The sequence below is a fragment of the Pseudopodoces humilis genome, chromosome 33 (assembly GCF_049639895.1).
Source record: "Pseudopodoces humilis isolate 2021_Gansu_Grassland_sample_001 chromosome 33, ASM4963989v1, whole genome shotgun sequence".
Lineage (NCBI taxonomy): Eukaryota > Metazoa > Chordata > Aves > Passeriformes > Paridae > Pseudopodoces > Pseudopodoces humilis.
The window spans coordinates 696229-720228 of NC_142232.1; the positions used below are offsets into that span (position 1 = coordinate 696229).

At 50.8% G+C, this 24000-nt stretch overlaps 1 pseudogene; it reads right to left on the reverse strand.

Annotated features, from left to right (window-relative positions):
- LOC148182306 (uncharacterized) overlaps positions 1-24000 on the reverse strand; it is a 702689-nt pseudogene that overhangs the window by 597027 nt on the left and 81662 nt on the right.

The following is a 24000-nucleotide window of genomic DNA, read 5'->3' on the forward strand; positions in this document are numbered from 1 at the left end:
ATGGTCTCCCACGTTCCCAAAGCTCTGTGCTGCTGCTCTCCTGCCTTGTTCTCTGCCCGTGGGGAAGCACAGATTCCAAAGTGACCCTGGCAGTGCAATCAGGGCCCATCTGGCACTGAATCTCCAACAGACTCTTGGGCAGCTGACAGGAAATGTGGGGCATTTCTCCAGGGCCTCCCTCCCCTTCTGCTGTGTCCTGCTTGTCTCTCCATAGTGACTGACAGCCAGCCCTGTCCCACAGCTCCATCCTGGCTCTGCAGGGGCTTCCTGGGTGAGCTCACCCCTTGGGAGAGACACTGCTGGAGTTCATGTTCTTTTCAGGCCTGCCCTGCCACTCCTGCCCTTCTGACATCTACACTCTTGTTAGAAATCCTGCTCATTCAGGAGACAAGGATGTGTGCAATTTGATCCTCTGCTGCAGGTCAGAGAGCCTCTATGGCCACCTCAGGATATGGAAGAGGACCAAGGTGTTTCTCCTCCCTCTTTTGTCAGCTGAGAATTCTGAGTGGCACTGACAGAGATCCTCAAAAGGCCCCAGCAACAAATTAATTGACACAGCCCTAGGGATGCCAATGAAGGAAGCCATGTGTCATGTAATGCATGTATGACCAAAGTCACCAAAAACCACCTAAACCATGGAATTGTCCCACCTCACTAGGACAGACAGAAATTTAATGGTTAAACAGGGAGTGTCAGGACAGAAGAGGCAGGAGGAGGAAAAGAGCTCTAAGGAGAAAAAACAACCATCTCTAAAGGGGTTCTTAGCAACACAAGACAGCACTCGAGGACTTGCAGCTTTGCCCCCACACTAGGCTCCAGTGCAGTTTCCAAAGCTGCAGACTTCACCACAAAACGTATCAACAGGAACTTGCCACTTGTGGATTTTGCCTCAGAAGAAGGGTTCAGAACTACGCAGTTTGTTTCTTTGGCCACACAGGACAAGAATGGCCGGCCACAGCTTCATGGACAACACAATCATCTCCTTGCAGCTTATCAAAAGCCAAAAGACAGGTGGCCTAAAAGACTCTGCAGAAGTGAAGAATTACTCAAGGAAACTGCAGAACACTTCTCCAAGTCATCCTGAGATTTCCAAAAAGGGGAAAGCAAAACAAACCAAGCCCTGTGAGCCCCAGAAATGCCGTGTGAGCCCTTGGCCATGGCTTGGCAGAAGCCAAGAGACAGAGCTTCCCTGAGCCAAGCAGCCAGCTGCTCACCCGCAGGCAGCAGCGCTTTGGGGCCTGAGCACGACGGCTCAAAGCCCAATTTCCAGCTGTCACGGGATGGGGGAATGGCTGGGTGCTGGCAGGACTCCAGCACTCAGCATCCTCAGCCAGCAACAGCAAGTGCTGGCTGCTCAGAAACTTGCAGCTCTGCCTTGCACTAAAGACAGCACCACCCAGCACTGGCACTTACTGTCTGGGGATGGTCAGGCTGGGCTGTGACCACAGCTGCAGGCTCGTGGTCCTTTTGCTCATTTTGCTCCTCTTTGGCCTCTTCTCCAGGAGCAGAGGGAGCCCCAGGAGAGTCTGCTCTTGCTTCTGGGCTCTGTGGACAGATGGTGGAGTTAGGGACAGGCAGCTACCTATCATTTAGAACCTTATTTCTCTTCAGCTCTATTTCCACAACCAGCTCTACCAAGCACAAATCATCAGCTTTGATAGCAATGGGATTCTAAGTCTCTCCAACTAAATTAAAATGGGTTAATTCAGCCAGACTGCAAATAGTTCTGAATTAGAGTTCACCCTGGCCACTATCAGCAAGCAACGTTCTCTCTGCAAAACTGAGCTTTGAGTTCTTTTAAAGCTCTGCAGTGGAAAATTAGGAAATAGCCAACAATGCCTTTGCTATTGCTGTTGTAAACATGGAAATGGATCTTCTTTCAGCCCACCCAGCTGGCCCTCTGCACTCTACTGCCACAGGCCAAGCTCACGGTTCCCTGCACAATTCTGAAACACCAGGAACATCAAATGTTCCTTTCTGACTCACCTCAGGATCGGCACCTCTGAACACACGGCTCAGATGACCTGCAGTGGGCAAGGAAAATGAACCAAATTCTTTGAGAAAACTGGAGAGAACCGTGGCCTATTTAGAGCAGCATCTGAGAAGATCTCCCAGTCTACATTTTCAAAGGTGTCCTGCTTGACTGGTGTGGTTTGAATCAGCAACTAAAAACTCACTAGAAAACTTACTTATTTCTTGCTGTGAGATATGGATTAGAACAAGAGCAAAACAGGCTTAAAACTTAAATGGAATAAAGAAAGTTTATTAACAAAAACTACAAGAAGAAGAAACCAGAATAAAACTTCCAGAACAACCCTTTTCTCCCCCACTACCCAACCATTCCCTTGTTTACATGACAACATAGAGACAAAAACACTTTGGAACTTTGGTGTTTACAACAGTCCCAATTCCTGCTAGAGTCTTTTCATCAGTCTTTGTAGAGAAACAGAAGTCTTCTTCTGCTATCTATGGAGTTTTTCACAAGAAAACTCTTTTTCTTCATAGCTTTCTATTTCTCTGATGCCAGCTGCCCGCAAATCTGCCATCAGTTGTCTCCTCCCATTTCCCATCACTCTGAGGTGTGTTATGGGTCATGAGTCCAGGGATGTCATTTTTATGAATGAGTTATTCAAAGGCAAAAGTTCTCTTTATCTGTTTTTGTGAGCCCCCCTGGAAACAGAAGTTTTCTCTTTTTGCTTCTTAAAAGCCACAAATCTTCAACTATTACTTCTCCCCCTCTGTTCCAGCATCTCACAGTGTCACAACTACTTCATCATTTGCTCAAAATCCACACTTGGAAACACTCCATTCCTCCCAATATACTCTGTCATGAATTAAAGGAGTTTTTTTTCAGAACACTACTGTCCATTTCCATAGCTTTAACAGAAAAATATTTCAGCTTATTAAAGCATCTCCTTATTTCTCTTCCCCCTCTAAATTTAATTTTTTTCTTCACTCTCTTTGATGGGTTGATGGTTGATCACTCCCTCTCTCTCTCTCTCTGGAAAAAAAGGATTAATCTGCAAGTCTCATGCAGGTAGTAAAAGAGTTAAAATCTTGCTAAAGCTGCAGATGTTGATGGTGTCAGGTTTCAGTTCAGTGGCAGAAACTGCAAACCAAGTCAGGCCAGCCGGCTCTGTTTCTCCCCCCACCCCGCCCTCTGCAGCCTTGTCCGGCCTGGAGGGGGGGAGGAGGCCGAGACAGAGCCCTGTTACCTCATCAGAAGCCAGAAACAAAAGAGAGCAAGAAATTTCCGGCCTCACATCTTAAGGTGGTGTTCACAGATTGATCTCACTTCTCAATAGTTCAAACCGCTGCCAATTCTCACACATGGCCAGGAATTAGTCAGGAGAAAAAACTCCCATCAGCCTCCAGCAGTTTCAACTTCCCGAGCTCTCAGAGCTATCTTAAAAGTAAAGTCACCCCAAGATTGAGCCAGCAAAGTGAGGAAATGCCAGACTCTGCTGCCACAGGCTCTCCCGTGGAGGGAACAGAACCCCTGCAAATGCTGCCCGCAGCCCCCTGGCTACAGACACCCCGTGTTTTGCTGAAGGTGTTGACAGCAGCTTTACCAAACCAGTGGCATCCTCATGGTCTTTCTGTTTCAATAGCAACCCGGTCACTAAGAAAGAGCAGGGAGACCTACAAAAGCCAACTCAGGTTCCAGCCAGGGAAAACCTCTACTTACGTGCCAGGTTGGTCAGGTAATAGCCGGAATATCCGATGCCATAAAGGGTGCAAACGGCAGCAGCGAGCTGCTCAATCATTGTAGCGCTGCTGTGCCAGTTTGCACACTGTGCTCAACTCAGGAACAAACAAGGCTCCTGTCAGTGTGCAGCTGCCCACTGACAAACGCCTCAAGCAGGAGGATGCTCCTGCACTGAGCAAGCCCAAGAGCTGCTCTGACACTGAGGCCTTGCGTGCACCAAGGCAACCTTGGGATGTCACCATGACAATGTGGCATCCATGCCCTGACATCACAAAGCCAATGCTCTGCGGTGCTCTGGGAATTGATGCAGAGCAACCCAACCTTCCCTACAGCAAACACAAAATTGCCTGGGAGCTTCTCCTCTGTCACAAAGTGTCACAAATCCTTTGGTGGGCTGTGGGAAAGGGAAAGACAGAAACTTCCACAGATACTGAAGGGTTTCATTTACAGCCTTGGAAGGAGCTTGGGTTCATGCAATGCTAAAGGTTCACAGACGTTGAGTCGAGAATTCATAAGCTTATGTTCCTATAGCTGCAAGTAAGAATATGCCATAAGTAAATAAAAAACTGCATTGAGTGAGATGGTGGAGAGTTTTCAACTGTAATTGTGTGATTTTATAGAGTAAGCTATGAATCTAAATATTATCATAAGAAGCACATGTGTGTATGTGAGCTAGCAGTGTATTGGGTGAAAAGCAGACACAGTGCAGCAGAACTTGGCAAAGGTGAAAGGTGATTAAGTAATAATAAACTCCATGTCAGCTGTCCATTGGGCCAAAATGTGATATATTGCTGTGTAACAAAGAAACTCATGACTACCTTTGAGCTATGGCCCACTTATACTCCTCCAAAATCTCATGCCTTCAGACTGAGAACTTTTCTGATGTATTCCAGCAATAAATCGACTTCACAGCACCAGTGGTCCCACCCCTGGTTATTTACACCCTGACAATGGGCCAAACCCTGTTGTTGAAGAGATCCAAGAGTAACTCCAAGACTGCCCTGTGGAGAGAGAAAACAAAGAGAACTTGTCATAAGAGAACAAAGACTGCTCCTCAGTCAAGGCAGGATGGATGGAACAGAGTTTCTAAAATGTAACAGGTAGCAGAAGCAGAGTAGTTTGCAGAAGAAATTGTTATACAAGTGCTTATCCTAGGGAAATAAAACTGATGTTGCTAATAGGGAATTGATCATGTCTATTATTCATTAGCAGCCATCTGAACATTTATACTATTGGCTATCCAGGCTCACACTATTCTAACCCAATAGGAAAAACAGCACAAAAGTGATGTACACTTGTAATAAATGTTTCCAGATATATCACCTCTGGGGACCATGTGTCGTTCATGTGCTGCAGTGCCCCAAGCACCCACATCCTGCCCCACAACTGAGCTCTGAGATGGGACTAAAGCAAAGGAAATTGGGTTTTTGGCCACTGATGCTTCTGACTCAACCCAAGAATGCCTGTTCCTGTGCCAAAGGAACTGCACAGCCATCAGCCTGCTGCAGCACTGCTGGGGCATCTCAAAGAAGCATGTGGGCCTGTGCCTCAGCCCTGGAGCCCCCCTGGGCACGTTTGTGAGCCACAGAGATGAGGCTGCAATGGTCATAAGGAAAGAGAAGAAGAAAGTCACAGAAGAATGGGGGAAGATGTAGAAGATGGTGGGAGGAGGAAGCCAGTGGGACCAAATGGGTAACTTTCATCCAAATTGGGAGCTACGAGGCAGGGACCCAAGAGATGTGGAATAGAGGCCCCATCACCTGTGACTTCCTCTCTAAGCTGAAAAGAAAAAGAATAGAGAAATAGCTGGGCTTTAGCTGTGTGTCTAGATATGAAGCCACATTACATTTTGGAATGGCTCCACACAAATTCTTCACGTTTTCTCCAAGCCTGCAGGTTCCCCTGCCCCAGGACCACCAGTGGCCAGTTTTGTTGGTTTTGCATGGGTTAAATTTTGGTGAGGAGGGAAGAAGCCAGCCATGGAAATGCTATTTCTGCTAAAAGGAGCTGCTAAAAGCTTTCTCCATGCCTGGCAAAAGCAATCACTGGCTGGCTCTGAGAAAAGGCCCATTGCTAAGCCAATTAGAAAAGCTGGAAACACTTCGATGACAACAGATTTAAGAGAGGAAAGAAACGTGGGAAGCTCTCTTTCTTTCTGCCCCCTGAGGGGTGGGGAGGGGGCACCGAACCCCTTCCCAGCAGGCCAGCTGTGGTGGTTTGGCATTTTAGAGAAAAAAGCAGAAAACACCCACAGAAGTGATTTCTCTGAGAGAGGCTGTTGGGAGTTTCTCTCTGCTTGAGATCAGGCCAATGGCCGGCCAGTTCTGAGAACTGACAGCATTTTGCAGCACTGAAAAGTGAGATCACCTTTGTGAACAGCACATTTAAAAACTCCAGCTGGGGAAGTTGTCTCTTTTTGTTTGCAGCCCTGAAAGGTACTGGAGCTGTGGTGTGGCTGGCCCCGCTCCCCGCGGCCTGTGTGGCCTGGGGGGGCTGGGCTGGAGCCCAGTGGCTCTGGGCTGGGGGGATGGAGACTGCGGGACTTCCCCCGGGCCCCAGGCCAGGCCGGGCTCTGCTGTGGCCCCTCCCGGGAAGCCCTCCCAGTCCCATTCCAGTGGGGTGGCTGAAGCCCTCCCCAGGGGGACCCCGGCCCTAAGCTGGGCCGGGCCACGGCTGCTGACATCTCGCCCATCCCCGCCATGGCCGGCACAGACAGCTCCAAGCTGGAAACCGTCCCCTGCCTTCCAGCGGCTGCTGAGCTGAAATCCCACACCAGGAATGCCTGCCACACCTTGGGCCACATTTAACCCTTCCACTACACTCATGAGACCTGCAGACTTCATCCCCTCTCCAGAGAGCGCAAAGTGGGAGCGATCGACACGTAAAAGACAACATCAAACATCAAGGTCAGTACGAGGAAGAGTCAAGCCTCAGATGGAAGGAGAATGAGGAGATGCTTTAATAAGCTGGAATAGTCTTTTGGTAGGACCATGGAGATGGATAATAATGTTCTGAAAAATAACTCCTTTCATTAATGAAAGAGTATTGGGAGGAATGAAGGATTCAAAGTGTAAATCTGAGCAAAGGTATCCATTGATGAAGCCAAGCAGGTGGTGGAGAAGCTGTGATCCCATGAGACCCTTGAACAGAGAGAGAGAGATGAGAGCTGATGAAGACCCTTCGTCCCCAGGGAGAGAAGAAGAAAACTTCTGTTCCCAGAGATGATCACTGAGACAGATGAAGAGAATAACTCTTGAATAACTCATCCTTAAAATAATACCCCTTGAGTTCATGGCCCATGAACACACCTCAGAGTGGTGTGGAAATGGGAGGAAGGCATGATGGCAAGAGTTTTGTCCTGGATGGCTGCTATTCATAGAAATGAAAAGCCATGAGGAAACTCTTTTCTTGTGGAGAGCTCTCCATGGAATGACAAGAAAACAAGAAAATTCCTCTCCCTACAGAGACTGATGAAAAGACTGTTGCGTAGTTGGTACTGCATTAACATCCCATGTTTTGCCGCTACACTTTCAGCTGAGAAAGGAAAAAGTTTGGTGGGAAGAGAAATGGTGTTCTGGAGGTTTTATTCTGGTTTCTTATTTCTTGTAGTCCCGTTAATAAAGTTATTTTCATTCCTTCTAAGTTTTAAGCCTGTTTTGCCCTTCTCCTAATCCATATCTCACAGTGAGAAATGAGTAAGTGCCCTGGAGATTTCAGCCAGTGCTAAACCCACCACATTTTCTAGTGCATTAGCCAAAAAACTCAAATTAGCGAATCTAAGCCACTGCACCAGGCTGAAGCTGAGGATCCCCAGCCAAGCTGAGAGGGAGGAGAACACAGCATTTGTGGGATCCTTTCCAGTCTGACTTGCTTTAGCTGGAGCCTGGCGGAGGAGAGAGCAGGAGAAGGGTTGGCTGAGTCCTCTCCCCTCTGCCTTGCCCTTCTCTGCTGGATCCTCAGTTCATCCCACACCCACCCCAAGACTCCATCCCCACCCTACTGGTGCTGACGGGATTAAAGGAGATAAAGAGGAGATTAAAAAGATAAAGAGGGGAGAAAAAGAGAAGTTTAAATGCAGTTTAAATATGAAAGAAATGCATATGTTAGTGACTGCGGAGAGTTCCAAGGGAGCTGAAGGGTTTGGGAAGGGACAGGAGCCCGTGAAGGGCTCAGGAGCTGCTGCTGCCGGGAGGGAGGAAATGCACCAATGGCTCCCAGCAGAGTCTGTGCTTTGAGGCTCTTTCCCAAACAGCTGCAGGAGGGAAAGCAGCTGAGTTTGGAGGAAGAGTTTTGTGCTGAGGTTTCCTGTTTGGAGCTGTCACAAGCTTGAGCTGCTCAAGGGAAACGCGGCTCTGCTTCCAGCAGGGCCCAACTGCACGGGAGCACAACTTGGTTCCCTGGCCCTGAGCCAACGGGCAGCAGCAGCTTCTGTTCCCTCCTGGCTCTTGTGTCATTTCCAGCAGCACAAGACACACCAAGAAAAGCTCCTCCAGAACATGCCATGATCAACAGAACCTGATTTCTTTGCATGAAGGAGCTCTGACAGTCCCACGGGCTCAGGTTTGTTTGTCAGTGAACAGAGCAGGGAAAAGCACAGACACGTTCCCTGCACAGGGAATTCACAGGAGGAAAGTGCAGCGCTGGAGGATGTGCTTGGATACAACGTTCCCACGGCAGTTTTGGGGATAAAATCGTCAGTAGAGAGAAAAGAAAAAGTCCTACCAAGGGTGGGCTGGGGAGGGCTGGTGCTTCCCGGGAGGCTCTCGAAGCTCAAGAGGACAAAGCCCAGACCTTGTCCAAGCTGCGAGCTGGGTCTGAGCCAGAAACCAGGGGGTGGCAGAGACATTGCTGCTGAAGGGCTTCAGATTGCCAAAGCTAAAGTGTCCAGTATCAAGGAACAACTTGAGGTTATGGAAGTCCCAGTGCCCACGTTCCATCCCCTCATTTCAAGCTGAAAGCGGAGCTCCACTTGTGACACTACTTTTTAATAAAGAACATAAAAATTCAACAAAATTCCCTTAGAAAGACCCCATGAAGGTTCACACTGTGAGAGCTCACACGAGGCAGCCCCAACTCCTGCCGTGGTTCAGTCCCTGTCAAGCCCACTGTGCTTTCCAGCTGCTTTGCTCCAGCTCCCCCCAAATCACCATGAATTCCACTGAACTGAAACAAATCCAAATCCTCGTGGGTCGGGACAAGGGCAGGGACAAGTCCCTCCAAACCTGCCTGGGAATCACCCCAGAGCCCTCAACCTTCCATGTGCCCAACCCTGGGGCCTTCCAGTGGCTCCCGTGGCTCTCCCAGTCCATCCCAGCCTCTCCCAGTTCATCCCAGTCACCCCAAATGCCCCCCTGCTCCATCTCACTCCGCCGTGGATTTGCCACCCCTCAGCCAATCAGAGCGCGTCTCTCTGATGACTCATCAGTTGCCGGGCAGATCCACAGAGCCGAGGGCTCCGCGCTGAACTCGGCCTCCCAGTGCCACCACAGTCCCTCGCAATTCTTTTTAGCCATTATCAGTCTATTCCTAGCTCAATCTCACTTCACTCCCAGACCTCCACGCTTTCTTCAAGTGTCCCAGTATCCACTCTCATCTCTCTCAGTGCCACCCCAGTCCCTGCCAGTTCATTCCCAGTCCCTCCAAGGCCACAGCACTCCTCTCCACTCTCTCCCAGTGTCCCCCCCAGCGTGTCCATCTCGCTGGTGCCCTCGAGCTCCCAGCCCGGCCCCGGCCGCCTGCTCTGCTCCCTGATGGATTTCTCCCCTGCCCACATCCAGCTGAGCTGCTCCCAGGGCCAGCAGCAGCTCTCGGGCCACGTGCTGGCCACTGCCGTGCTCCCCAGCGGGGACTGGAGCCAGCAGCTCCTGGTGCTGCTGGAAACCGCCCCCGGCAATGCGGGCTCAGCTCCAGCTGCCAGGTGGAGCACGTCAACCTGGAGCACCCCCTGAGCCGGCACTGGGGCACGGCCCGGCCCCCACAGCGCCGGGGGCGGAGGGGGAGGCACTGGGGGGGCCCAGAGGGGGATTGGGGTGTGCTGGGAGGAACTGGGAGGGAGTTTGAGATGGCCTGGTTTAAACTGGGGAAGGAATAGAGGTGCTTAGGATGGCTGGGAAGGGATTTGAAGGATGTTGGGGAGGGTGGGATGAGGTTCTGGGGGTCCTGGTGGACACTGGGAGGGAGTTTGGGGGTGCTGGGTGTCACTGGGAGGGATTTGAGCGAGCCTGGAAGAGCTGGAAGGAGATTGGGGATTGGAAAGCAGGGATTGGGATGAGGTTGGTTGTGCTGGGAAGAGACTGGGAGGAATCTTGATGAGTCCTGGTGGGCCTGTAAGGGACTGGGAGAGGGTTTGGGGGTCCTGGAGCAGTGGGGGGAAATTGGGAGGGGCTGTGGGATCCTGAGAGGAACAGGAGGGGCTCTGCTGGGTCCTGGGGAGGCTGGGAAGAGAATGGGAGTGATTTAGCAAAATAGCAATATTGATCCAGTATCAATATCAATCTGTTAATGGACAAAAAACCTCTCCAACAGTTTAAAGTTACAAAGTGGATGTTTAATCACAGCACTGGGCGAGTGCAGGACTCATCCCCTTAATATGCACTGCAAGTTGACAAAAGACTCCAGTGTCTGTTTATTTACAAAAGTCTTGAATTTCCAAAATATGAATAGATATTCACAATGCTAACACCTCCCATTCCTCACTTTGGATTAAAATTCACAGAAATGAGTTTAAAAAGTCATTATACCTGCGTGGTGGGCTCCCTAATTTGAGGAGGGGGTCGTTTTGGTGAGGAGGGGTCATCAAGAGATGAAGGAAAACCGCTCTTCCTCACTCTCACCTTTCTGCCTTTAAAATGGTTGACATTACAAATGACATTTGGTACTGTCTCAAATTTTCCAATTTGACTCCAGTTTCCTCCCTTGCAATGTTTAAATGGGTTTCCAGATGTAAGGTCTGTGATCGTCCTGAACCCGTTAATCAGTTTCTCTTTTCTCATTATAAGCACAGTTGAACAAACATAAAATGAAAAGGAATTTTTTACCTTAGTTGAAGATTCATTATCTCAAAACCTGCTTTCACTTAATCATTAACTCTAACTACTTCCAGAAAGGCCTATCTCTAGCTAAGATCTCTAACTTTTCTAAAATACCTAATTTTTTAAAATTAGTGACTCCAAAGGAGGTTTCAGAGGGTCCTGGATGGGCTGGGAGAGACTGGGAGGGTGCTTGGAGGGGATTGGGGTATTTGTGAGAGGTTTTGGGGGTCCTGACCTCTGAAGACCCCCCAGGGATGCTGTCAGACGCAGCTCGCAGGAAGATGCTGATGGAGATTGGGGACCCCATGTTTGGCTTCGTCTTCCTGGTGCTGGGATTCAGCGTCAAGCTGCGCAAGAAGGGGAGGGGGGGACCTGGGGGTCGTGTCCTCCCTCCTCCAGAGCTTGTGTGTTCCCCCCAGGGAAGCCCAGTCTGTTGTCACCCCCTTTTCTCTGCCCACAGAGCTCCTGAGGCAGCAGGAAAAGGTTCACTAGCATTGAAAGTCAACAAATTCACTCTTCCTCAAGGAATTCCCATTGTTGATCTGTGTCCCGATGGATGTTCCTGCACCTGTTTTCATCCAGCTGCCCACGGGGAGCCAGGAAGATGTGGAGCCTCCCAGCCAGGTGTCTTCCCAACACGGATCACCAGGACCACGGATCACCAGGGCTCTGCCCAACGGGGGTCACTGGGGATCATCCAACGCCGATCCTCCCATGGGGGATGGAGCTGGAGCAGCGCACGAAGCTCTTCCCGCACTCGGGGCACTCGCAGGGCTTCCCTTACTGGTGCCTCCGTTGGTGTCGGGACAAGTGAGAGCTCCTGGAGTAGCTCTTCCCACACTGGGGACACTCGTAGGGCCTCTCCCCAGTGTGGATGCGCCGGTGGACGGTGAGGTTGGAGTTGTGCTTAAAGCCCTTCCCGCAGTCGGGGCAGCGGAAGGGCCTCTCCTCTGTGTGAATCCGCTCATGTTTGAGGACATTGGAGATGGTCCGAAACCTCTTCCCACACTGGGGACACTCGTAGGGCCTCTCCCCAGTGTGGATGAGCTGGTGTTTTCTCAGGGTGGAGCTCAGACCAAAATTCTTCCCACATTCCAAGCAGGTGTAGGGCCGTTCCCCTGTGTGGACCACCTGGTGTTGCATCAGGTCAGAGATCTCTCTGAAGCTCTTCCCACATTTCCCACACTCATAGGGTCGTTCCCCCGTGTGGATCCTCTGGTGTTTCCAAAGGTTGGAGTTCTGGCTGAAGCTCTTCCCACATTCCCCACACTTGTAGGGCTTTTCCCCAGTGTGGATCCTCTGGTGTGGGATCAGGTGGGAGCTCTTTCTGAAGCCCTTCCCACATTCCAAGCACTTGTGAGGCTTCTCCCCCAGCTCTGAGCTCCGGCTGGATCTCTGGCCGTGTTCCTGGCACTGGGGGGATCTTCCCTCCTCACAGCTCCCTGGGCTGGGTTTGCAGCCCCTCCTCGTGCGGGATCTCTGGGGCTTTTCCTCCTCTTCCATGTGAACACAGTTTGTGAATGAAAATTCCTGGTTAGGGGGAAAAAAAGAGAAGAGAGCACCTTGGGCTGGGGGTTCCTCCTTCCCCAAGTTCATCTCAGAAAATCGTTGGGCATCTTGTGTCTGTAACAAACCAAAACAGCAAGACTCAGCCCAAACATCCCCCAAACATCAAAATAGATCAAAATCTAATCAAACTAAAAGATTCAGCCAAATCCTCCTCCAGAATAGAAAGGTTCAGCCCCTGCAAGAAACCAAAGCACCAACATTTAGCACAATAAGGCTGAGAAATGCCAAGATTCAGCCCCGAGAAAATCATGGATCCCCATCCATGGCCACCCCCTGCATGTGGGGGGGAAGTGGAAATACTCCTGGGGCTGTGGAAGCTGCAGATACAGGGATGAACTTTGTGCTGCTTCCTCTTGGTGTGCTGGGAAGGGATTGGCTGAAGGGGAATGTGCAGGAATGTACTTAAGGCAAGAAGCTGCAGGAGGAATCTATGGGATAAGAAAAAAAATGATAGAAAAGAGGAAAAAGAGAAAAGAACTGAGGATTGGGATGTTTTTCAGAATGGTCTTATCCTCAGAATTTGCCAGCTGACTCAGATCCTTTGTATCCCAGTTTTCCAGGCCAGGAAAACAAGGAGGTCAGGATTTCAGGGGGTTTCTCTGAGCTGGGAGCGGCAGGAGCGGGCGCAGAGCTGCGGCACCGGGAGCACGGGCTGGGGGCCTGTGGGGAGCTGTGGGGCCGGGCCGGGGCTGTGGGGCAGCCGGGGCTCAGCGCCGGGCGCTGCCTGAGCCCAGCACCCCCCGGGCAGGGCCGGCAGTGGCCCCCGGCCCCCAGGAGGCTGCGGGACGCCCCGGCCGCTGCCCGGCCCCGTGGAGCTGCCGGCCCTGCCCGCCGGGGGGGCCGCCTTTGGACACTGCGGCAGGACAGGGACCGGCTCTGGGATACGGGCTGGGGAGGGGAGCCTCAGCACAGCGAGCACGAGGAAGGAACAGCTCAGAAATGGGGATTAGACCTGCAAGGATCAAGATCAAATATCTGGCAGAGCCTAGGCTGAAGTGAACCCACAAGTGTGGGCAGCCCCAGGGAAATTGGCAAAATTAGATATGGAGCCTCTCCAAATTTCCCTGAAGCAACCAGGACAAGAGGTGTCGAAAAGCAATCCCCTGTTCCAAGGGAGGGAAGGAAGGGCTCACAGCCTGTCTGTGAGTCCTGCTCAAGGCACAGCTTTGGGAGCCAGGGATGGAAGCACCGGCCTTATTGGGGCAAGCCTTGCAGGAAATATCAAAGGAATTGACCTCACCCCCAGGGACTGGCTTAATGCAGGATGTGGATGACTTGATCCAGTCAGGAGGACAAGGAGAAGAGGTAGAGGAAGCCTCTGTGAAATGGCTTCATTTGCAGGCTAAAAAGTAGCTTTGAGTATCTGAAAAAAAAGGAAGAGCAAAAGGTAGAGAAAATGGTTAAATATTTTGAGACCTATTTTGACTGAAGGCTTGTGGTGTATTGACCCTGAGAGGGCCCAGGGAATCTCCGACATAACATTTCCCAGGACTAAAATGGAGCTGGAATTATTCTTAGAATTACCAGGGAATTGCAGGAGATGGATTGAGGATTCTCTCTTCTAGCCAGAACATTGTGTGAATTTTTTACTCCCAGATAGTCTTAATGTTACGGGGTGGATATAAGAAAGAGAACAAAACTTAACAAAATGAAAAAAATAAAATGATTGATGCCCCAGCCATGGCTCTTCCAGACTCAGAAATCTGAATTGGAAGGCAATATTAAACAGGCCACCCCTGAGCCTGCACTGAAGGCAACGCAGCAGCAGCCAGGGCTCCCCAGCGGGGGAAGCCCCTGGGCCTGCCCACAGATCCTCTGCTCAAATCCTCGGCCTGGGCACCCTCCTTTGCCATCTCCAGCCACTGCGGGACAATCCTTGCTCTCACTCTTGCAGCTTCAGGCCTTTCTGTGCCTGCCCTCGCCACAGCTGCTGGGGAAGGCACCGGGACAATTCCACTCTGCCTCTCAATTCCACTCACACTCTGCCCTGCCTGGGATTAGCTGCTGGCAAAATAGACCAACTTTAAAATGGCTTCAAATCTTATTTCTCTGCTCACACTAGGTTTGCCTTTGCCTTGGGGAAAGGAATTTTAATGTTTCTTTTCCAGCACTCAGCAGAGATGAAATTAACATCTCAACAGACTGGGAATAGCCCAAAAGATTCTCCCCAAGATAATGACCATCAACATGTGCATGAAATTATTCCAGGTGCACATTCTGGCCAGAATCAAGTAATGCCTTATTTCCCTAAAGACATTGTTGAAGAGTTTTTGCTTTTCACAGTTTCAGTGAAAGGATTACACCATTAGAATAATTTTTCATAATAATTTTACTTCTATATTGTAGGTTCTGTTTGGGACAATGTTGTGAGAATCACTTTTTAGTTTTAGGAGAAGAAAAAGGAAATACTTGATTGCTTTGTAATTTCTCTTTATGTTTGTGTGTGGCTCGTAGTGATGGCAAAATGATGGTATGAGTTTTTTGATGTTCACATTTAAGATGTATTTTGAAAAACTAGAAGAGCTTTAAAGGTGACCCTTTAACTCGTAAACCATTAAGAGAATATTTTTTGTCAAAAAAAGAAAAGGACCAAAGAAGTCACGAGCAGGGAAGTGGGGAGAACACTTGAATCACCCACAGCTGCCCAGGAAGAGAAGCTTTGCTACCACAAGTTCAGGGAAATCAGTTGGGAATTCCAAGTATGTGATGATTTAATGAGAGAAAAGCTGACAATTGATGCAGCCCTGGCTGGAGTGAAACAGAAATTAAAAATTAGCAAATAAACACAAAGAAATGCTTGACTAAAAGGGGGGTTTGACAAAAACCATACCCTGACACTCTGATCCACAAGAACAAGAAGAGAGTCAGACTGCAAGATAAGATAAGGAGCCAGAATACACAAACAAGATGCAAAGACAATGGCACCACAAGGTAAAGGAGATTCTTCAGACCCTAAGCCTGAAAGAACGGATTTAAAGTTCCAAATGTGGCCAAAGGACTGAAAGGGGCATGGAGTTAATTGTAATATGAAGTGAGGACAAGCAGAGTTAAAAAATTAATATGTATTAGGCGTATCTTGTAAACCTAGTCTGTAAAAGATAAAAAGAGAAAACCAAATCAAAAAGGTCTGCATGCTTTTCAGAGGAGATATCCCACATGTACCTCAGCGCTGAATAAATTCATACCTACTCTTATAACTACTCTGCGAATTATAGAGTTCTTTTTATTTCGCATATCAGGATGGAGCACCCAAAAATGGGGAAAAGATGAACGGCCACCAGAACAAATCCTGCAACACCATGGACCAGACCCCGGGAACCCTGATGAATTCATATCAGGTACCAGAAAAACCATTTATCATTTCAATGGGATAATTAGATTACAGGATGTCATTGAAATAATAACCAACCAGACAGCTCCAGCTCCTGACCTTCCTCCCAACCAATCCACTGAGATGAGGAACACAACATTTCACTGTGGGATGGCATCAGATTATCTTTTAGCAGAAAATCGAGGCAAAATTTGTGCAAAAGTTAAGCAACTCAAACTACTCTTGGCAAATGGATGGCAACGGAAAAGTAGTAAAACAGATAACAAAGGAAATAGCAAAGCAGCTCATGTACTTGTTCAAACGTGGAAAGGATGGGAATGGGACACAGTTTTGTGCTTCCCTCACAGACCACGGGTTAAACAAATGCTGTTTCTCCTCTCATGTGCTACAGCAACTCTCATCTTTTTACCATGCACCACACCTTGCTGAGTGCTGCTCATTCAGCAGCTGAGCAAGGGGATGCAGGTGGCAGCCAGGCCTCCTGAGCCACAAACGGCTACAAAAGGACAGAGAATGAGGGCACTGACAGCAATCCCAAAAACAAAGAACCAGGAAGAAAAAAACACAGGCAATGAGTGAATCTGCTTGGAGATAGAGCCAGGGACTTGTATATAAGGAAGCAGTGGGAGAAATCACCAGTTTCAGAAAATGTTACTAATTGATAAGGACTGCTGCTCAGACTAAATGTCGATATATTCCTGAACTTCCAGAAGAACAAACACTTCACAGAGCCAGGAATATCGGATGTTATACAAAAAGGACATGCAGCAGGAGGATCGGGAAGACTGAACCTTCCAAGCACCTCCGCCAGTGTTGGGCAAAGGGACAGGGACATGCGGCCGGGAAAATCAGGACAAAAACGAGGCCGCGTCCTCCAACACCTGGAGAGAGCGCATGGCAAATGCCCCATGGCCTCTCCCTTTGGGCAGCAATAAAGTCACTCGCACACCACTCCTCTGCCTCCTTTGGCCACACAAACCTCTGGCGCCGGGAATTTTCCCGCCCAGCCCCGGGCACAGCGCAGCCACCTCCGGCCTCCCGACACGAAGCGGGACGAGCCAGCGCTGCTCCGCCACCGCCTCCTGCCGAGGCCCCAGCGGCAAGGAGACCGCGGGCAGCCGCTCCCGCAGCGCCCTCAGCCCAGGGCCAACACGGGCCGGCCACGGCACAAGCCACCCGCCACAGCCCCCTGCCGCCCCCTCCCGGGCCCGCAGCGAGCCCCGAGCCCCCGCAGAACCGAGCGCGGCTCCCACCTGCGATGGCCGGGGCCGCCTCCGAGCTCCGCCGCCGCCTCACCGGGCTCCGGCCGCTGCTGCCGCCGCTGCCGGGCCCGCACAGACGCTCCGGCAATGGCGGCTCTCCTCCCCCCCCGCCCCCCTGGGGGCGCCAGCGGGGCCGGGCTTGTCCCCGCTCTGCCCAATCAGCGCGCGCCAGAGCCACGAGTGACGGCAGAAGCAGCCAATCGCAGTCAGCGGCGGGCTCTGCACACGGCACAGCCCCGCCCCGCGCTCTCAGGGCCCGCCCCGGGCTGCGTGAGGGGAAAGGCGGGGATGAGGAACAGCCCTGGAACGGGCCCGGCCCGAGCCGCCATTGAGCTCCCAACACAAACAAAGTTCTCCGCACCTCCCGGCCCGCCTTGCCCAGCCCTGGCTGCTGGGTGGCTCCGGCTCGGCGGGAAGCCCTGGAGCCTCACTTCTCCCACGTCTAATTAGGACCATGAGTGCATTGCTTTGATTTCCCCCAAAAGGGGAAAACCACCCCAAACCCGGTGGATGAGTGGGGAAAGAGGAAGACTTCTGGCTGTAAACTCCAAAAACTCAGAGCACAATCATGAGAAGGAAAGGAAGACTTCTAAAACCTGCTTCCCCTCATGCCTCCCTCCTTCCAGCTGTCAGGAAAATTAATCCAGAAACACCAGAGGTTTATGTCCAAAAAGAGACAGAGGAGCCCTTTTACTTTAGTCATATAGAGGAAAAGGCCATGGGGAATTTCCCTGGGGTCTCTCAAATTCTTGGAGGTCAAGGACTTTTTTCATCCCAATTTCCCAGCTCCATCTCCCTCTCTTTCCCCTTTGCCTGAGGTACTTGAGAGGTACAGATTTCCCGGAATGCCTGATACCTAAGATTCCCCTACAGTGTATAACCCTGCGTCTTCATTTTTAATTCTTATGGAATTTATGGTATTTCCCCATTGCCTCCTTCATCTTTCAATATCCAATATAATTTACCAGCAAATATACTGTTTGTTTGTAAAGGCAAATATCTTTTTCCATTCATCAATCAGTGGAATCCATCCCATTGTTTGTTTTCTCGCTCAGTGCTGGTTTCATCTGTCAGCAGAGCCCCAGCTGGTTTGTAAAGACAAACAAATCCGTCATTCCCGTCCCCGGTGAGCTGCGGGATGCGGGGCCCGATGCTCCCGGCGCGAAGGGGCTGCAGATCCAGAGAGCGATGGACGCACGTGGGGCCTCCTCTGCTGCTCCTCTTGCAGTTCCTGCTCCTCCTCTGCCCCTCCTCTTCCTCCCGCTCCTCCTCCTCCTTCCCCTCCTTCCCCTCCTCCTCCATCTCTCGGCTGCTGGCGAGGAGCTCTGGGGTGAGCGGAGCGGGGCCGGGAGCCGCTGGGAAAGGGCTGGGAGAGGGGGATGAGGGGAGCTGGGACAGGGGGAGAGGGGTTCTCAAGGAGGGGCTGCCAGTTAAGCCCAGGAGCCCCAAATCCCCTCGGTGTCCTGCCGGCCCCTGCCGGCGCTATGGGGGCCGGGCCGTGCCCCAGTGCCGGCTCAGGGGGTGCTCCAGGCTGACGTGCTCCACCTGGCAGCTGGAGCTGAGCCCGCATTGCCGGGGGCGGTTTCCAGCAGCACCAGGAGCTGCTGGCTCCAGTCCCCGCTGGGGAGCACGGCAGTGGCCAGCACGTGGCCCGAGAGCTGCTGCTGGCCCTGGGAGCAGCTCAGCTGGATGTGGGCAGGGGAGAAATCCATCAGGGAGCAGAGCAGGCGGCCGGGGCCGGGCTGGGAGCTGGAGGGCAGCAGTGAGATGGACACGCTGGGATGGGCAGGGGGCTTGGGGACCCCCCAATGCGGATCTTCCTCCCCACAAGCCGCAGGGAATCGCTCCAGGGATCGAGTGCTACGGGACAGGGAACCAGGTTTCTTTCATCCCAAGCCCACCTTTCCCTCTCCTTTCCCCCGTTTTTCGTCGTTCCCCCGATCCACTAACCCCACCGAATTCAATTTCGGTTTCTCAGCACCGTCTCCTATTCTTTGTGGGTCCCAGTCCCTTCTTTTCCCCCACTCTTTTGCCCCTTCCCAATCATCCCTGCAATCTCCAACCCCCTCCCTCGTGTTTGGATTTGGGGGTTCCAGGCCCCTCCTGCTCAGTCTGGGGGTCCCCATCCCCCCTTTCACTCAATTCTGGGAGATCCTAGCAGATGTTTCTGGGAGGAATCCCTGAGTTACAGGAATTTTGGGGTGTAGGTTTCAAGAGGAACAGCTCTGTCTGGCATTCGTTTAACCCATGGTCTGCCGGGGAAGCACAAAAACGTTTCCCATTCCCATCCTTTCCTCATTTGGACTGGTTCATGAGCTGCTTTCTTGTTTCCTTTGGTATCTGTTATCATCTATTTGTCAACAGCAGTTTGAGTCATTTACTTTTCCACAAATTCTGTCTCCTTCTGCTAATAGATAATGTGATCCCATTCCACAGTGAAATGTTGTGTTCCTCATCTGAGTGGATTGGTTGGGAGGAAGGTCAGGAGCTGGAGCTGTCTGGTTGGTTATTATTTCAATGGCATCCTGTAATCTAATTATCCCATTGAAATGATAAATGGTTTCTCTGGTACCTGATATGAATTCATCAGGGTTCCCGGGGTCTGGTCCATGGTGTTGCAGGATTTGTTCTGGTGGCCGTTCATCTTTTCCCCATTTTTGGGTGCTCCCTCCTGATATGCGAAATAAAAAGAACTCTATAACTCGCAGAGTAGTTATAAGAGTAAGTATGAATTTATTCAGCGCTGAGGTACATGTGGGATATCTCCTCTGAAAAGCATGCAGACCTTTTTGATTTGGTTTTCTCTTTTTATCTTTTACAGACTAGGTTTACAAGATACGCCTAATACATATTAATTTTTTAACTCTGCTTGTCCTCACTTCATATTACAATTAACTCCATGCCCCTTTCAGTCCTTTGGCCACATTTGGAACTTTAAATCCGTTCTTTCAGGCTTAGGGTCTGAAGAATCTCCTTTATCTTGTGGTGCCATTGTCTTTGCATCTTGTTTGTGTATTCTGGCTCCTTATCTTATCTTGCAGTCTGACTCTCTTCTTGTTCTTGTGGATCAGAGTGTCAGGGTATGGTTTTTGTCAAACCCCCCTTTTAGTCAAGCATTTCTTTGTGTTTATTTGCTAATTTTTAATTTCTGTTTCACTCCAGCCAGGGCTGCATCAATTGTCAGCTTTTCTCTCATTAAATCATCACATACTTGGAATTCCCAACTGATTTCCCTGAACTTGTGGTAGCAAAGCTTCTCTTCCTGGGCAGCTGTGGGTGATTCAAGTGTTCTCCCCACTTCCCTGCTCGTGACTTCTTTGGTCCTTTTCTTTTTTTGACAAAAAATATTCTCTTAATGGTTTACGAGTTAAAGGGTCACCTTTAAAGCTCTTCTAGTTTTTCAAAATACATCTTAAATGTGAACATCAAAAAACTCATACCATCATTTTGCCATCACTATGAGCCACACACAAACATAAAGAGAAATTACAAAGCAATCAAGTATTTCCTTTTTCTTCTCCTAAAACTAAAAAGTGATTCTCACAACATTGTCCCAAACAGAACCTACAATATAGAAGTAAAATTATTATGAAAAATTATTCTAATGGTGTAATCCTTTCACTGAAACTGTGAAAAGCAAAAACTCTTCAACAATGTCTTTAGAGAAATAAGGCATTACTTGATTCTGGCCAGAATGTGCACCTGGAATAATTTCATGCACATGTTGATGGTCGTTATCTTGGGGAGAATCTTTTGGGCTATTCCCAGTCTGTTGAGATGTTAATTTCATCTCTGCTGAGTGATGGGAAAGAAACATTAAAATTCCTTTCCCCAAGGCAAAGGCAAACCTAGTGTGACTGGAGAAATAAGATTTGAAGCCATTTTAAAGTTGGTCTATTTTGCCAGCAGCTAATCCCAGGCAGGGCAGAGTGTGAGTGGAATTGAGAGGCAGAGTGGAATTGTCCCGGTGCCTTCCCCAGCAGCTGTGGCGAGGGCAGGCACAGAAAGGCCTGAAGCTGCAAGAGTGAGAGCAAGGATTGTCCCGCAGTGGCTGGAGATGGCAAAGGAGGGTGCCCAGGCCGAGGATTTGAGCAGAGGATCTGTGGGCAGGCCCAGGGGCTTCCCCCGCTGGGGAGCCCTGGCTGCTGCTGCGTTGCCTTCAGTGCAGGCTCAGGGGTGGCCTGTTTAATATTCCCTTCCAATTCAGATTTCTGAGTCTGGAAGAGCCATGGCTGGGGCATCAATCATTTTATTTTTTTTCATTTTGTTAAGTTTTGTTCTCTTTCTTATATCCACCCCGTAACATTGAGACTATCTGGGAGTAAAAAATTCACACAATGTTCTGGCTAGAAGAGAGAATCCTCAATCCATCTCCCGCAATTCCCTGGTAATTCTAAGAATTATTCCAGCTCCATTTTAGTCCTGGGAAATGTTATGTCTGAGATTCCCTGGGCCCTCTCAGAGTCAATACACCACAAGCCTTCAGTCAAAATAGGTCTCAAAATATTTAACCATTTTCTCTACCTTTTGCTCTTCCTTTTTTTTCAGATCCTCAAAGCTACTTTTTTGCCTGCAAATGAAGCCATTTCACAGAGGCTTCCTCTACCTCTTCTCCTTGTCCTCCTGACTGGATCAAGTCATCCACATCCTGCATTAAGCCAGTCCCTGGGGGTGAGGTCAATTCCTTTGATATTTCCTGCAAGGCTTGCCCCAATCAGGCCGGTGCTTCCGTGCATCCCTGCAGAAGGACCGTCCATGTCTTGAGCATTTTCCCTTCTACCTCTTGTTGCCAGCCCAAGGCAGAATTGTGTTTGCATCCTCTGGAAGTGGGCAGATCCCCAGAAAGCATCTTTTGCATCAAGTTCTGAATGGCAGCAGTGTGAGGAGGGCACCTGGTTCAGGATGGTGTAAGGATCTGAGCCTGTGGGGTGCCTCGGTTTCATCATCTCATTTCTTCTTCTTGGGTCCTGCAGCATTCTGTGGATTCCATTGGATTTCTTGTTTGGCAGGATAGGAGCATTCTAGGGAGCCATCCCTGGCTCCCCAAGCCGTGCCTTGAGCAGGACTCACAGACAGGCTGTGAGCCCTTCCTTCCCTCCCTTGGAACAGGGGATTGCTTTTCGACACCTCTTGTCCTGGTTGCTTCAGGGAAATTTGGAGAGGCTCCATATCTAATTTTGCCCATTTCCCTGGGGCTGCCCACACTTGTGGGTTCACTTCAGCCTAGGCTCTGCCAGACATTTGACACAGAGGTACAACAGAACCAGCCTCTGTATCACCTTTTGCAACATTAATTTGCATTCCCAATTTAGCCATCAAATCCCTTCCCAGTAAATTACAATCACAATTGTGAGCAAATAAAAATTCCTGCATTTTTAACACAATCCCCCATCTGCTAATAGTGGCTGAATAAAACACACCTGTTCATCTTTCCCAGATATTACCTTAATAATTAAAATATTCCATAACAATTTTCCCCCCTTTAAGTGTAAGATTCTGAGTGGATGGAGAGGCCCCTGTGACCATCAGGAAAGGTCTCCTCTGGATCCAGAGCCACCCTGAATATTCCCAAGGGCTCCAGTGTGGTGGGTCCCTGGTGGAATGGGAGCTGTGCCACCGCTAAGAATCCGTGTCCATCAAGGGCTGGACTTGCTCGTGCTGAGGGTGCTCCTGTCTGTGCTTGCAGTGTCCTTGTGCCCTGCAGCTGGAAGGCTGATTCCTTGCCAGGGGCTGTTTGGGTGGGCTGTCCCCTGGCCAGGAGGGCAATGCCTGTGCCAGGTCCCTGTGGCCGAGGGTGTCCCCTGGGTGCTGGGGCCCCCTTGGGCCCTGGGCTTGATCCCTCAGGGGCTGTAGGAACTGTGCCATGGCCTTTGCCTTCAGCTTGGCCTTTTGCTCATCCCTTGCTGCATTCAGCTGCTGAGCCTTTGTGAGCAAGTGCTGCAGGGGCTTCTTCTGGCCCTGCTGCAGCCCCCCTCAGTGCCTGGGGGTGCTCATCCTGTGGCAGCTGCTGAGCTTTCTGCAAAATCCTTCCTTTCTCCAGGGACCCACCAGGAAATGCTTAAAAGATCCTCTGGATCCTTGCAGGTCTAATCCCCATTTCTGAGCTGTTCCTTCCTCGTGCTCGCTGTGCTGAGGCTCCCCTCCCCAGCCCGTATCCCAGAGCCGGTCCCTGTCCTGCCGCAGTGTCCAAAGGCGGCCCCCCCGGCGGGCAGGGCCGGCAGCTCCACGGGGCCGGGCAGCGGCCGGGGCGTCCCGCAGCCTCCTGGGGGCCGGGGGCCACTGCCGGCCCTGCCCGGGGGGTGCTGGGCTCAGGCAGCGCCCGGCGCTGAGCCCCGGCTGCCCCACAGCCCCGGCCCGGCCCCACAGCTCCCCACAGGCCCCCAGCCCGTGCTCCCGGTGCCGCAGCTCTGCGCCCGCTCCTGCCGCTCCCAGCTCAGAGAAACCCCCTGAAATCCTGACCTCCTTGTTTTCCTGGCCTGGAAAACTGGGATACAAAGGATCTGAGTCAGCTGGCAAATTCTGAGGATAAGACCCTTCTGAAAAACATCCCAATCCACAGTGTTTTTCTCTTTTTCCTCTTTTCTATCATCTTTTTTCTTACCCCATAGATTCCTCCTGCTGCTTCTTGCCTTAAGCACATTCCTGCACACTCCCCTTCAGCCAATCCCTTCCCAGCACACCAACACCATCCATCCCCTGTTGTCTAAATCCCTTCTGGACTTCCCTTCTTGCCCCCCTGGGTGTCCATGTCCTTAATTCCCTCTGGGAGAATGTGCAAACGACCTCCACATGCTCCCAAGGGACCCTTGAGAGATATTTTGGGGTCATCATCCCTTTGTCCAGGATGCCCTTCTAACATTCCATTTTCTTCCCTCAATGGTCCTACCTGGATCCCACCTGTGTCCCCCCCCGGGCCTTGGCGCCCCCCTTGAGGGGAATTTGGGGAGGTGGGAGGGGGGAGCGCCAAGGCCGGGCCCCCCCGCGCTGTGGTGGCGGGAGCGGCTGCAGTGGGGAGCGAGTGCGGGCGGAAGCGGCCGAGAGCCCAGCGCTGCCCCAGGCCGAGCTGGCCCAGCTCCATCCGTGCCCCTGCGGTGGGAT